This window comes from Cygnus olor, chromosome 2 (assembly GCF_009769625.2).
Source record: "Cygnus olor isolate bCygOlo1 chromosome 2, bCygOlo1.pri.v2, whole genome shotgun sequence".
Lineage (NCBI taxonomy): Eukaryota > Metazoa > Chordata > Aves > Anseriformes > Anatidae > Cygnus > Cygnus olor.
Window position 1 is genome coordinate 151,087,788 of NC_049170.1, and position 14,471 is coordinate 151,102,258.

Below are 14,471 nucleotides of genomic sequence, written 5' to 3' on the forward strand. Positions count from 1 at the left end.
AGTTAAAAACGTTCTCAGAGGAGTTCACTCAGTCTATATATCAGAGACAGCAAGGACAGATGTAGAGGAGGGTTTGAGGATATTTAGTGCACACCGTTTCACTTTGTTGCACTGGCAGAAAAGCCAAATGTTTTCTGTTTGGTGACAGCAGGAGCTGCTGAGCAGGTGGAGAAAGATGTGCAGGTGGGAAGATCACACAGGTTTCAAGAGCTATTTCACATCTGTGTGTTCAAGGCCCCTCTTTCATCATGGCATTTATCTCTTCTTTTGAGCACCCTAGCTGCAGAAGGCTTTTTGTAGCTCAAGAGTGGTGCTCAAATAATAATAACCATTTTCTTCTTCAAAGTTACATGCAAGCAACAATTACTTCAGTCTTACTAGAGTCCTGTAAAGTGGGTAAGCTCCTTCTGTACTGTTGTTTGCAAAAGATAAAGGAATAGATACAGAGATGTTCAGTTACCTCAAGACATGCATCCAAATACTAGCAGAGACAGCCATGGTTACAGCTTGGAAAAGCACAGTTAACATCCACATAATGTGCTGCATCACGGCAGTGAGCTCAGAAAGTTAACCAGTGGATGGGTCTGTGAGGTTTCTTGGAGAGGGAAAAGCATAGGGAGGTTGTAAACTCGGTCCTGAGATGTCCTGGTGCTCAGCTCCAAAGACAGGTCTAGAACCCCTCTCTCCTACTTGAAAGGTAAAAAAGCTAAGACAAAGGTGGGTGTTCACTGGAAGGCTATACTTTGAAGTCCTAATGCACAGCTTGGCTCACAACTAGACATTACTATAGCACAGCTACAGGAGCTGCAGTGAATTGGAGTGCTTGGAGATGGTTCTTCTGAAGTTAGTGCCTACAACTTGCTTAAATAGTACTTTTGTTACCTAAATGACAATTTTGTCCTCTACAGTTTTACCCAGTCATTTTCTTAGTTCAACATTTGTTTGCATTCAGAATTTCACAATTCACTTATCCTACTGCAGTAATGGCAGGTGGTGCTCAGACATGAACCAAGTGAAGCCAGTTCTTCCCAGGTGATTTGAGGTACCTGGTGAATGAAGGATCTGAAATTCTCCAGAAATTGGTACTGATAGATCCAGTTTGATTTCAGTTTAAAGTGGTGAAAAATCAAATTATTTCTACTTTTTCCAAATTGATTTACTTACTATTGACAAAGCTGCAAACCTCTCAAAAGTTCTTTTCAACATGTGTGCGAATCTCTTGCTGCCACTGGAGATTTCAATGTGTTCAGCTTCTGGACAGAATAATGCTTAAGCCACTGCATAGGTTGGGAGTTTTCAAGTCTTATAATTACCAAAACTTAAAAGTAAAATTATTTTTGATAGTGTACCACTTTCAAAAGACTCCCTTTTTCTTTAGGTAAAATAAAAAATAAAATAAAATAAAATAAAATAAAATAAAATAAAATAAAATAAAATAATAAAATAAAATAAAATAAAATAAAATAAAACAAAACAAAACTAGGAAAGCTGTGTCTGATAGATGAAATAAACTAAGTTATTTAAGTTCAGTAATTGAGCTACTAAAAGTCTCTTGTATATATGTGTACATCAACAAAGCCTGGCTAAACATCCCTCTTATAGGGAAAATAGCCACTGTTTCCAGGTAAAAATAATACTGTGCCATGATATTTTTATTTCCAATAACAATAACAAGAATTTATTTCTTTCCTAATGTAAGAAGGAAGTAGGTAGGTCTAATGTATTATTAAGTCTTTACAAAGTGATACAAAATTGCTTTCCAATCCCTTGAGATTTCCTCAGAAATCCCTTTGGCCAGTCACCTGAGTACCCTAGGAAAAATTTCCTAAGGCCTGTGTAGGAGGTACCCACCTCATGTAACTGCCTAGCTAGTTCTTCAATATCATAATCAGAATTTAGGAGAAAAGGGCTTAAGTCTTCTCATCTCCATCTGACAGTCATTTTCCCTCTGTACTCAGTACCATACCAGTATTTTCCATGGCCTTCGTCTTACAATAATGAATCATAGAATACTGCCCTACATTCCTTTAGAGTTGGATCTAATTTCTGTATTTGCTTTTCTGATTTATTTTTCTGTCATATTTGTGCTGCTCTTTTCTACTTGGTCTCAGAAATTTGATGCCATCTCCATTTTTCCCTGTTTGGTTCTGGAGGTCCAGGTCTTTGAAGAATGTTTTAACCAAGGTAGAATTTCTCTAGATTCTGTACTTTTCCTCCTTGTACTAGAAACAGACAACATTTGTACACTGATTTCTGTGTCACAAACCCAAGTCTGATTCCAATCTCACAAATGTAGGTAACATCATCACAAAGTCATACAAGCTTTGCTTTCTGCATGTCTCTTTAAAATGCCTCAAGCTTAACAGGCAATAACAATGATATACTCACTGCTACTGACTTATTGGAGTTACAAGAACTACATAAGATAATTAAAATTGTCAGGTATAATAACTGCTGAACATTTACCCAATTCATAAATTGTTATTTGCTATTCCAATCATTCCTAATGATCAGTATGATTGCAGTCACACCCTGTGCTAAGTAAATCTGCTAAAAATAGAAATTTCTGTCCCAAGGAGTTTCCCAGTATACTTTGTCAAAAGCAGAAATGTATGTTCTGACAGAAATTCCAAAATTCAATATATATATTTTTTACAAATTAAAGCTGAAATCTAAAATACAATTGCAAATACTTCTAAGAACCTAATTCAGAAAACTTTTTTTTCATATTATTCATCTACTAAATTTCAAATATTCAGTATAATAAAATAGCTATCTTTCTATTGCAGCTTGTGCTTTAATGTCAGAATGAAATTGAAAGTATGTAAAATACAATAAGCATAATATGTGGATGTATCGAAAACAAACAGCCACTTTATTAAGACAAAAAAAAAAAAGGACAAAAAAAAAAAAAAAGCTAATTGTTTTTAATATTTGTTTCTCCTTAAGATTAATAAAACTAGTATTGACCAGCTATTTTCCTTTGTTTTGATCAGAGTGTATTTTCCTACTGTGGTCAGTCAAAAAATTTCACTCCAGCTCTTTACATTCTTATACAGCTGATGATATTAAATAGGCAGGACTGACTCATCAAACATAATCAGTCATATGTAAACAGCCAATTAAAAGTGACTATTACAGTACTTCTTTGGGACTGTTTGTCCTGCTCGGCGGACACTTGCACCCATACTCTTCTTTCATAGCTGTGGCCCTCACATGTCCTCTCACACTAACTTCTTCCTGGTGCTGACAAAAAATAATGAATATACAGTTATATATGAATAATTTTACTTTAAAGCTAATAGAAAATGTATTTGGTTATCTGGTTAGAACTACTGCTGCCTTACATTATCATGGTTACTTGGTATTCAGTGGTCTGTGATTTTTGTTTCATGTTAAAAATGAATCTTTGGTATCATGTAAACACATAAAAAACTCTAATTTGTAATAAACATCTATCAGCTCTCCCACTTTCTCACCTTCCCACTCCTTTCTGTCCTATGAGCTCCATGCAAACGGGGTTATTTTTTCTTCAAAGACACACATTGGAAAAGGAAATCCAGGAGGTTTTAAATCCAACTAATAATTTGAGCAGCGTAACTCATGATCTTTATATCACAAGTTGGCAATATTGATAGACTCTTGTGTGTGTCATGAACCTTACAAGTCCTTCCTGTTTCCTTCAATTCATGGTGGGCTTTTTCTGTTTTTGTTCATCCAATTGTGGCATTGAGATTTGCTTGGATTTGTGGTCAAAACTCACTTGATTTCCAGAAAACAAAACAAAACAAACACTATAGGGTGGGAGTGTAAAACCTCTTTTCTTCTTCATGTATATCATAGATTTTTTCTTGAGTGGTTGGTTATACTGGGTGCCTGTGCCCACGTGCTGGCCAGGGCCTACAGGGCCTCTGTGGCAGAGGCCTTGGCTGCACCATGCTGGACACAGCTGGTTCCAGTTGGCTCCAGCAGCCCCATGGCAGGGCTCAGGTAAGCCCAGCACCAAACTGGCAGCACCTCAGGGAAAACAGATTTCCGAAAGGGCAGAGCGGGCACAGGCCGAGGAGGAGGCCTAGGGCGAGGGAGAAGCAGCAGAGGGCCCAGGCCCCAGGAGGAGGAGGGCAGGAGGGGCCCCAGGCCCACAGGCAGCAGGGATTCCCCGGCAGCCCTGCAGAGCCCCTGCTGGAGCAGATCTCCACCCTGCAGCCCGGGGAGGGCCCACGCCGCAGCAGGGGGACATTTCCTGAGGGAGCTGCGGCCGTGGGGAGCCCCCACGGGAGCAGGGTGTTCCTGAAGGGCTGCAGCCTGGGGCAGGGCCCCCGCTGGAGCAGGGCCACGGGTGAGGGGGAAGGGGCAGCCGAGAGAGGCTGTGGGGGCTGAGTGCAGCCCCCATCCCATCCCATCCCATCCCATCCCATCCCATCCCATCCCATCCCATCCCATCCGTGTGCTGCTAAGGGAGAAGAGGTGGGAGTGAAGGGAGGATGCTGGATTTGGGAAAATGCAGGGGTGTTGTTTAATTTGTTTCTCGTTATCCAAACTTATTTTAATTGTCAAATACTTGCATTATTTTCTCCCAAAGATGAGTCTGTTTTGCCCTTGATGGTAACTGGTAAATTGTCTACCTCTCTTTTTCTCTACCCATGAGTTTTTCCATCCAATTTTGTCCCTTCTGTTGTGTTGAGGAGGAGGAGTGATGGAGTGGATGGATGAGCAGATGCCAGCCAAAGTCAACCTGCCACATTGGTGTACCATAATATTTTTTTATCCATTTTCAGGAGCATCCTCATTTTCTGTTAGTTCTAAGTCTCCTTACTGATTTTCCAAGGACTTCATTTGTGGCACATCTTTTAGATCATAAAGCTACTGGCTGAGAGCTGGAGCCTCTTCCTTTCCTAGTCAGTGAAGAGGAGGCGGATCCTCCAGAACTGATTTGTTGAATCAATGCAGAGTGCTTCAGATACTCTGAATTTCCTTCTAGAGGAAATGCTATCAGCATCTTCCTGTCAGGGAAAACAAATGACCTTCACAGCTTCCTCCACAAGCTGCTCCTGGCTGGCTCCTCACATCTTGAAAGTGTCATTGACATTAAAGCAGAATGTATAATATCGGGCAAGTCTTGCAGCTCTGAAACCTCTACTGTTTTCATGTATCTAGTTTTACCATTAATGCAGTAAGAAACTAATCAGTGTCCATCACAAAGGCTTGAAATCTCTGTTCTGTGTCTCTCTGTAATTGAGAACTTGCTTTCATTCAGTGTGGGAAGAAGTATGAAGATGATTTACTGATTTAGGAACTGGGTGGAGTAGACCACAAAGGAATAAACAGAAAACATATGGTGTGAATTATTTGCAAAGGACACTAGAAAAAGGGAAAAATTGCTTATAGATCTCTATAGATAGATCAGGATATATAAGTATATAATGTGGAGTACCAGTGAAACAAAGCACAGATGATTAGGCCAAACCAAACATTCACATTAAACATTGCACTTGGCCTCATTTCAATACAGACAGCAGTAACAGCAGGGAGAGAAGACTTGCCAAAATTGCATCAGACACACATTAGGGAAAGAGGAAATGAGTTTACTTGAGCCAGCTGTGACATCAAAGGGGTTGGTCTTGAAATGGATTGTGGGAAAGGGTTCCCCCTTTGGTAAAGTTTGCAAAGTTCAGCCAACCCTGTATAAAAAGACCCAATTCTAAAGAGAACTTGACTTTTTTTTTTTTTTTTTTGACTTTTTTTTTTCTATCCCCAAAGAAAAGCAGCATTCTTAGTCAGTTAGAAGTGTGAGACTGGGGCCACTATAAGGAAGGAATAACCATAAGGGAAAGGGTGGAGAGAAGGTGTAAAGTTTTGTTCTGGAAGAAAAGGATTGAATCCTAGATTGAATATTTCTCTCTCATATAAAAAGTGCCTTTAGTAACAAGTATTGCTCAGTGTTAAAATGATTGCAAAAAGTTTTCATTATGAATGGTATTACTGAGATGAATTAGGAAGGAGTAACTGTGAGAAAGTGGGTCAATAACTTTCCTGAACTGCAGCCAGTTTAATGGAAACTGTGGATAAAACTTAGAAAACGAAACAAGATGAGACAACTCTTGGCATCATTGAGATCAATGTCAAAAGTCACACTGACATCAGGCAGACAAGAACATCTTTCAGTCCCCCAACTGCTGTTCTCCCACCTACCTTACAACTCTGCTTTAATGCCTGTTGCAGATGTTCACATCTGTAATTGCTACCCAAAGATGTTCAGCTAAGGGAAGTCCCTGACTCAGTCCAACCTCACTGATAACAATAGTTGCAAGATCACTTCAGACAATACACCTGCCACACTTGTCTCTTTGGGACCATTCATATCCAAAGTCACATGGAAAAAAAGCTGTGTCCAAATACTGTTTTACCACAGGGCTTGTTTAATCTTTAATGCCACTTTAACAGCTTAATCTCTGATGTATTTCTGTTGACTATGTCCTGGAGACTGAAGTTGTAAAAGTAACTTATTTAATGGGATGTTTTCCTGTTTTTCAAAATGCTTTCTCTTGATTCTCCTGACATTAATTTGCAAGATGCTTATGTTGGGGAAAAAAAAAAAAAAAAAAAGCAGCTATTCAGAAAAATTCATTGTACACTTTTGAGGAAAATTTTGGTAAATATTTATAATAGTAGTCTCTTTACATTCAAATAGATTTTTTTTTCCAAATATTTTCAAACACCCCACCCCTTTTTTTTTTTTTTTTTACCTTTAATCTGCCTAGCTGCATGGTAATTTAGCCTTACAGAGAGTGTGCAAGTATGTCCTAACAAGTGCGTGCACAAAATCAAGGTGGCTCGGAAGAGGGTGGTGATTTAGTGTTTCTCAGTATTAGGGATTTTTTGTATACTGGTAAACTAAAAAGATCCAAGGTATATTCTCTAGTGCTGAGTCTCTATCACCTAAACTTCTGAACAGCTTTGACCTAGACCAGCAGGCATTTCCCTAAGCAGGTCTGGGTACAGCTGTGGTGGAAAACAATTCTAAGTGTGAAATTTGGTATTGCCTTCCCAGTGGCAGAAAATATTTGTAGGCACATTTACTGTAGCATACAGCAGTCTTAAGTTCCAATTTGGGATATTTTCAAGGATCTTTCCAGAGATCAGCAGGAAAACAAACCGTACCAAGATGTTTCACAGAAATGAGACCTTCAAAATTGCTAATGCTTTAAAAAGTCTCTACTGTGGTCTATGCTGTGTGAAGTCTTATAATACAACAGCCCCAACCCCTCTCAGATTGCTTTAATAAGAAGGAAGACACTCACATGATATTTTAACTTCTAATCATCTTTCTTTCTTGGCTGATGATGTAGCATCTGAAGGAGGCCTTCCTTGCTGTGGTTCATGAGCGTCTTAATTGTGTGGTGCTCTAAAGGACTGGCAGGTTACAGTTGTTTTTTACTGAAAATGTTACCTCTCCTTTCTATTTTCTCTGCAGTAGTTGTAGTCACACTACCATCTTACAAGTCACTTGTATTTTTATCATAACCTAAGGTCTTAAACATCCCTAACCATAATGGATAGCTCAATTTAAGGAAAAAAAAAAAAAAGTCTATATCAGTTCTTTTTACAACCACTGGATCAGAAGGTCCATCTGCCTCCTCCTTTTACTTGAGATCTTCATATTATCTGGGATCACACACTGATATCTTTTCAGAGTAAAATAGCTCATGAAATAAATTTTGCTACCTCACAAAGGGCTTAATTCTGAAATATAATCAACATTTATAAAGTACTTTCAGATCTTCAGAGAGCAGCAGTTATAACACTATGCAAATAAATAAATAAATAAATAAATTATTGTGACTAATATTGTAAAGCTCTCCTGTTGATGTTTTAGCAGTTAGATACAAAATTATTTCAGGTGCCTACCCAAGGACAGTAGCCAGCACTGGTAATTGAAAGTATTGAAAACATTATAATAAATATAAAGAGAGAGGATGACATGATATAAATCAAACACGCAATGTGAGGTTGAAATAACCAATTTATTTTCACTCTAGGGATATAGCCTTGTGTAATTGTCATTGATGGTTTCTCTGCACTTCATCACTTGTGAATTTTGTGGTCATCCCTCAATCATAAAGATGAACTGACTTTTCCACATATGTACTAAGTTTAAAATAATTGCTAAACATTTTGTTTCTATTATTGTAGCTGTACTTTAGATTTGTGGTAATAATTTGATAAAAAATGCAATGAAATTGAATGCATGGAATATGGGGAAAACTTTAATTTGGGTTAAAGATTCCCTATTCCTCATCTAACTACACAATTTTAAATAATTATCACCTTTGTCTTTTTTTTTTTTCTTGTTAAATTGTAGTTGGCCCCTGTGAGAAACAAAATTTCTTGTGCCTTTTGGAGTGTCACAATAAACAAAAGGCAAATGCATGCTGGTATCCTCACATCTCATTCCTCAACTTCTGACTCAACAGTAGCGTCTGTGTAGTTCTCATATGTTAGGAGTTAATTCCTCCATCCCTATTTCCTAACAGGTCTTCCTTTTCATGACTCCTTTAGGCCAGAGCCTCTGGCACCAACATACGGTTGCAAAGACAGACAAAACAGTTGTTTCTTTGGGCATGACCTCCCTTTCTTAATACAGGCTGGAGAAACACTCATGAAGCTCTATGCCTTTCAGGCTTTCTCTAGTATTTATTTGTACAGAGACTTTTATTCTTGGTTTCGCATTCTTCTTGGAAAGCAGGACACTAAATTTCCCATATAAGATGCTAACATGAAAAAATTGCACCCAAAAGTGAACAGAAGGTGAAACTTATCTTCCTACGTAAAGACAACCAGAAAGCTTAGTGATGTGCTTTTTTTAAGAATCAAAGAGAGATTTTAAAAATACCCTACCACTAAGGACTGAACCTAAGATCTTAAGTCCTTTTCAAATTTTAAATATTCTTTCTTCTCTTTTTGTTCAAAAGTAGATGAAGTAAATTTGCCTTTGCTCTCAGTTGCATAATTAAGATATTTTTTCCACTTCATTTAGCAAGTCTGAAAGTCTGGAGTGTTCCTGAAGCAATTTAAATACAATGATGTCTATAAAATGTTATATTTCAGTGTTTTCCTCTAATCATCAGGTTTTTAGTTAGAACTTCAATCTCTTGCTGTGCAAATTGTGTCCCAGTAAAATTAAAACAAGCTGAATTTCAGCTTCACATGTTACTGTGTGTGATTCAGAGCTGCACCTGGTGAAATAGTCTAATACTTCAAATAAAAAAATGCAGATGTTGAATTGAAGCTGCTGTGCAAGTAAGTGTTAAGTCATCTTTCTCCTTTCTAAAGTCAACAGTCTTATGACTATTCTGTATAGTGTATAGGTCTCAATGTTGTAAAACCATCGTTGTCTCCTGGCCACACAACTAATGCCAGCGTGGTGAGACAGATCAACGGTGGGATTTACAACTAGTCATTTGAGCCTGCTGTTAAACCAGTGATCTGCAAGTCCAGAGAAAGTGGCAAAACTCTTCTCCAGTGTATAAAATCAGTGTCAGACCAAAAATTTTGTGTCTTTTCATTTGATAATTAGATTAGTACTACTACTGTGTTAGATTTTTGGCTTCATTATAAGGCTTGACTTTGCTTACATATTGATCCTAAAATTTCATGTTATGTTATGCCTGGCCATCCTGGAGATATTCACACTATCTAAGTTAAGGTATGTGATTCAAGCATGTAAACCAAATATCAGTTTTCCGGGTCCAGCCACTATTACTGCAAAGCAGAACCTTCCAGAAGATAGTGCCGGAAGCACTATTTTTTTTAAGAGCCCAAGCAAACTAGTCTAAAGGTTCTGTTTTATTATATTCAGAATGATGCCTTAGTTGACCAGAGGTTATTTGTGTTAGACTCTGTTGTAAATTATCTTGTATCTAGAAAGAAAGGAATATTTTTCTCCAAGTTCATTGTTTGTTTGTCACATTAACCCTGTAAAGGGTCCAGTGTGGAACTTACCTGACCATGGATTGGATCCATTGGTACAGATTTTTTCTGTCTTCTAAAAGAAGATGTCATAAATAATCTCAAACCTGCTTAGACAGAAAACCAGTCTTATTTGTCCACATCACAGGGTGCAAAAAGGAGTCAAAAGTGGAGAAGAAATTTACCTGGAAAATCCTATTGTGATCATCTGATCTGGTCCTCCTTTTAGCTTGGGATCTAACATTTTGGGGAGTTCATTTTTGTTTGAATTGATTTTTTTTTCACTGTGAATTCATTCATGTGTATACAGGGAGATAGATGAGGGAGTGTACTCTGCAACTTTCAGGTTTGCAGTATAACAAAAAAGATCAAACTGTATTCAGTGTCAATTCACCAAATATTTTTTTCTTTCTTCAATCAAATCAATAAAATATATATGATGAAGATGCTGTCCTTTTGCCATCTATGACCTTAGCAGTTGGAACACTTTCCCTGGATGTAGGTGAACCTAGTTCATTTCTTTCTACAACCTGAAGTAATTTCAGACTGTTAATAGACAAAGGATGGATATGTACTTTAACTTCCATTTTCCCAATATGTGCCTCAAACACCAGTGTAGTATGAGGTTAGAGGAGGGAGGCTGGCTCAGAACCAATGCTCACTGTTGTTAATAATATCCCTTCCACTTCGTGTGAATAATTAAGTCTTGATATGGGCTAGACATGGAGCCCAGATTCTCTGTTGCCTAGCTGAAGGTCCTATGCACCAAGTCTGAGCTACTCGTTGACTCAGCGCACCTCACCTCACCCCAGCTGTGAGGATAATTTGCCTGTCCTGGGGAACTTAATCTGTTAATGTTCAAACAGTCCCCTATATTGCCCTTAAAGCCAATGAGCAACACAGGCCTCTCTGAAGAACCCAAAAGGAAATTCAAAGTGAAAAAGCCACTGAGACTTTCCCAGAATATCCTAAAGTTTTTATAGAGAGCCACAGACCCTCAGTCCACATCTTATCCTGGATGTTGGTCTACCCAAGTGAATAGCAAAACAACTGGATAATGGTCATTATAATATGTTTTACTGTTTGCCGCTTAGAAATAAATGTTCAAAGTTGCAATTCAAAGTTCTGAACCTAGCCAGATTCCAGATAAGTTCTCAGCATGGAAAATAGGCTTTTACAATATAAAATGTACTCCTCTGCTCTTCTAGAAATGAAACCCAAGAGCTATAATTTGCCTGGAGTCTTTTTCCTTCATCCTGATTAATGCAATCTATAGGAAAAAGAATAAATAAATAAATAAATCATAACAATTAATGAGTTAACAGTGCTGAGGAAGTAAAAGTAATTTACTTGTATGCTATTTTAAAAAGTTTTAATTCATTTTTAACCCTGTAAGTACACCAATGAAGCGAGATCCATTGGTTATTTTGCCTTACATTTGCTAGAGCCCTGTCACAGAGGGAACTCTGTCACAATGAGCCAGTATCTTTGTAGAAGAGAAATTTGTAGTGCTGCACTAGTAGTCCTTGAACTGTTTCTTTGTGAAAAAGCCTGCTAGCATTTCCTGATTAAGTTGGCTTCTTAAAAGATACTTAAGGCTAGACAATGAGCTCATTGTCAGCGTGCTTACTTATACCATGATTTTTGAAATTATTTTAATGTCTCTTGCCCAGGGTTAGTATTAATATTTATTCCGTCTCATACATAATGAAAATAACTTGGTAATGTAATGCTATACATGTGTTGATTAAGATTTGGTTTCTGGAGTTACGTCTTGTTTCTGACTAAAAGGTAGTTCAGCCAAAGAACACGCACAAGATCTACCCACAAACTTATTTTCTTTTCATTCGTACAATAAATAAAACCTCTATTTTTCTTTAAAGGAAATTGGGGGTTGGAAATCTTTTTTCTTCTTTTTTAGCTTCTCAAGGGCAAAATAGAATAAAAATGTATTCATATCAGATGTGAAAGTCTTATTAGGAACATCTGTGCTAATCAATGTTTATAAAAATGTAAATAAATTACACAGGAAGGGAATATTAGAAAAGACAGTTCTTCGTTTTCTCACTCTTCAAGATATTTCATAAATAAGGACTGATCTTCCAAATCTGGAGTCATGTGAGTGATCTCTTTGAAGCTGATGGTTTCACTGAACTGATGTGAATAAATCGCTACTCATATGACTCACAACTTGGACGACCGAAGCTCTGATATAAATATTTTTTTCTGTCTTATGCATAGGGTTGAATAAATCAGCAAAAGTTTCTTTTCACTTTTTGAAGACTAAGAAATAAATTGTAGAAGAGTTCAAATCTGTCACCATTCCTGGTCTCAACTTAAGCCCAGCCCTATGGTTGCTCCTACTTCAGAGAGTAATAGAAGCTGGAAGGTTATCTAGCTGACTGGAATAAGAGAACAGAACATTTTGACTCTCTTTCCACTTGACCCCAAGCATCACATGTATTAAATGACGCCCAAAAGCCAGCATGGTGAAATCAGGTCCACCTTAATAGGAAATCCCTTTGTGCCAAAGTTGTTATCTAGCCCTTGCTGGGTAGCCATTTTGCAAGTATAGCTAACCTCTCCCATCTAAAATTTAGTTGTGGTTAAAAACAACTATGCAGTTACAATCTTCAGAAGAGCTGGGAAATCACTCACCTAAAGGGGTGTTTTTTATCTCTCCACTAACAGTGGACACCTTCTTCTTCATTAGCCTTCACTAGCCAAGAACAATTTGATCCCAAGATGTATAGCACATGACAAAACATTCCTACACTCTGTTATTCCTTGGACAATTTTACTAGCCTTGAATGAGGTGGATAAAAAAATTATCATATACCCTGTAAGATCTCACAAAATAACATGATATGGACTGACAATTCAGAAAGTTTAGCTTATGTCAACTGACAAAGTACTTACAGAGATGTAGCTAATATTATTCTGCAAATGCAAGGCATATGTATTCAAATAACATTGCATTTGGATTTGGGACAGTATTTCTATCACTTGCCTTCTACCTTGGTTATTTCTGATATGGATGGTCACAGGGCACTGATAAACCTATGTATGGACCAGCTGGTGAGTTTACCAGTAAAAGACTGATCTGTCAGAGGAAAAATACACATTCTCTGTAAATGCCAAAGTTCACCCACTAACACCATTAAAAGGCATTCCATTTTAGATTCCCTTAACATTTAGAAGTATTTCAAGTCTGTAGTAATTTTTTTAGACATGCCAAGAACTGCAATGAAATTTGAAAAAATATATATATACTTATTTACACTTGTTCTCCTACAGATCATGCTACTTGACCTCCGACGATTTTCTTTTTTTTTTTTTTTTTAATTTTAAGGATGTGCAGCCATATTATTTTACCAAATTCAGCCAAATTAATGTTACACAATCAAAAATATATAGAAAGGAAATTTCATACAGAAATATTCTACTATTCAGTGGTAGTGTGGTTATAGAAAGCCAAGAAAAGTACATTTTCATTCAAACACTGTCCTTTGGTATTACTGTTGTTCATTTCTTAGGTTTGTTCACAGGATACATCTTCAGGTTATTGAGATCAGCTGGTATTGCCTGTTTTTTGACATCCATTTTCACAGCACAGCAAAACAACCTTCTGCTGGTGATGAAAGTGCCAGTACTGATTCTTAGTACCATTCAGAGATGTACAAACCATGTGTGTCTCTAATAGTGGTATACATTCAGCATTTAATTGAAGACTCTGAATTGCAGAGGTTTATTCTGACTAAACTTTTCCTTTTTGTTTATAAAGCCAAAGAAGATGGGGAAAGTTTTGTTGATTGTATCTAAGGATAAGACTCTAGTATGTTGAAATGAATCAGCCTCTAGTAGCACCTTCTCTCATCACTCTGAATTCCTCATGATGACAGTTTTGTGAAAAAGTCCATATATGTACCAAACCCTGGAGCTGGTATTCGGATGGGACTGGAGACAAGGATATAAAAAGTCTTCCGAATGCTAGGGTAGGTTGTTGCCAGCTCTGCTGTGATTTCACTGGATACTTGTCCAGGTTTGGATGGCTTATCTTGGGATTCCCTACTTCAAAACAGGCTGTCAGATATTCCTGAAGTTAGCACACAAAGTTAGTTGTGACTTTTGAAAAATTGGCCACAACCCTTACATCCCACACTTTCTGCTGCAGTTATTAATGGTGTCCATTTCTGAGGAAAAATAAAAAAAAAATAAAAATGTATTTGAACTTCCTCTTCTCCTGGCTTTTGACTGCCTGTCATCACCAGCTCTTACTTTTGAGCTTAACTACACAGTCACTATCAATTTTATCTGTTTTACTGCCCTTACATCGTCACTCCAGTTTCCACCTCCACTTGGGGAGTGCTGAAGAAAACAGTTGGACAGTACTTAGATCACAAGAGTGCTTAGCCTTGAGGTTGATGGTACTTTGTAATCACAGTCAATTCACACTTCAGATTCTTATTCTACTCATGTCCTTCACCTTTGCAGAGAAGAAT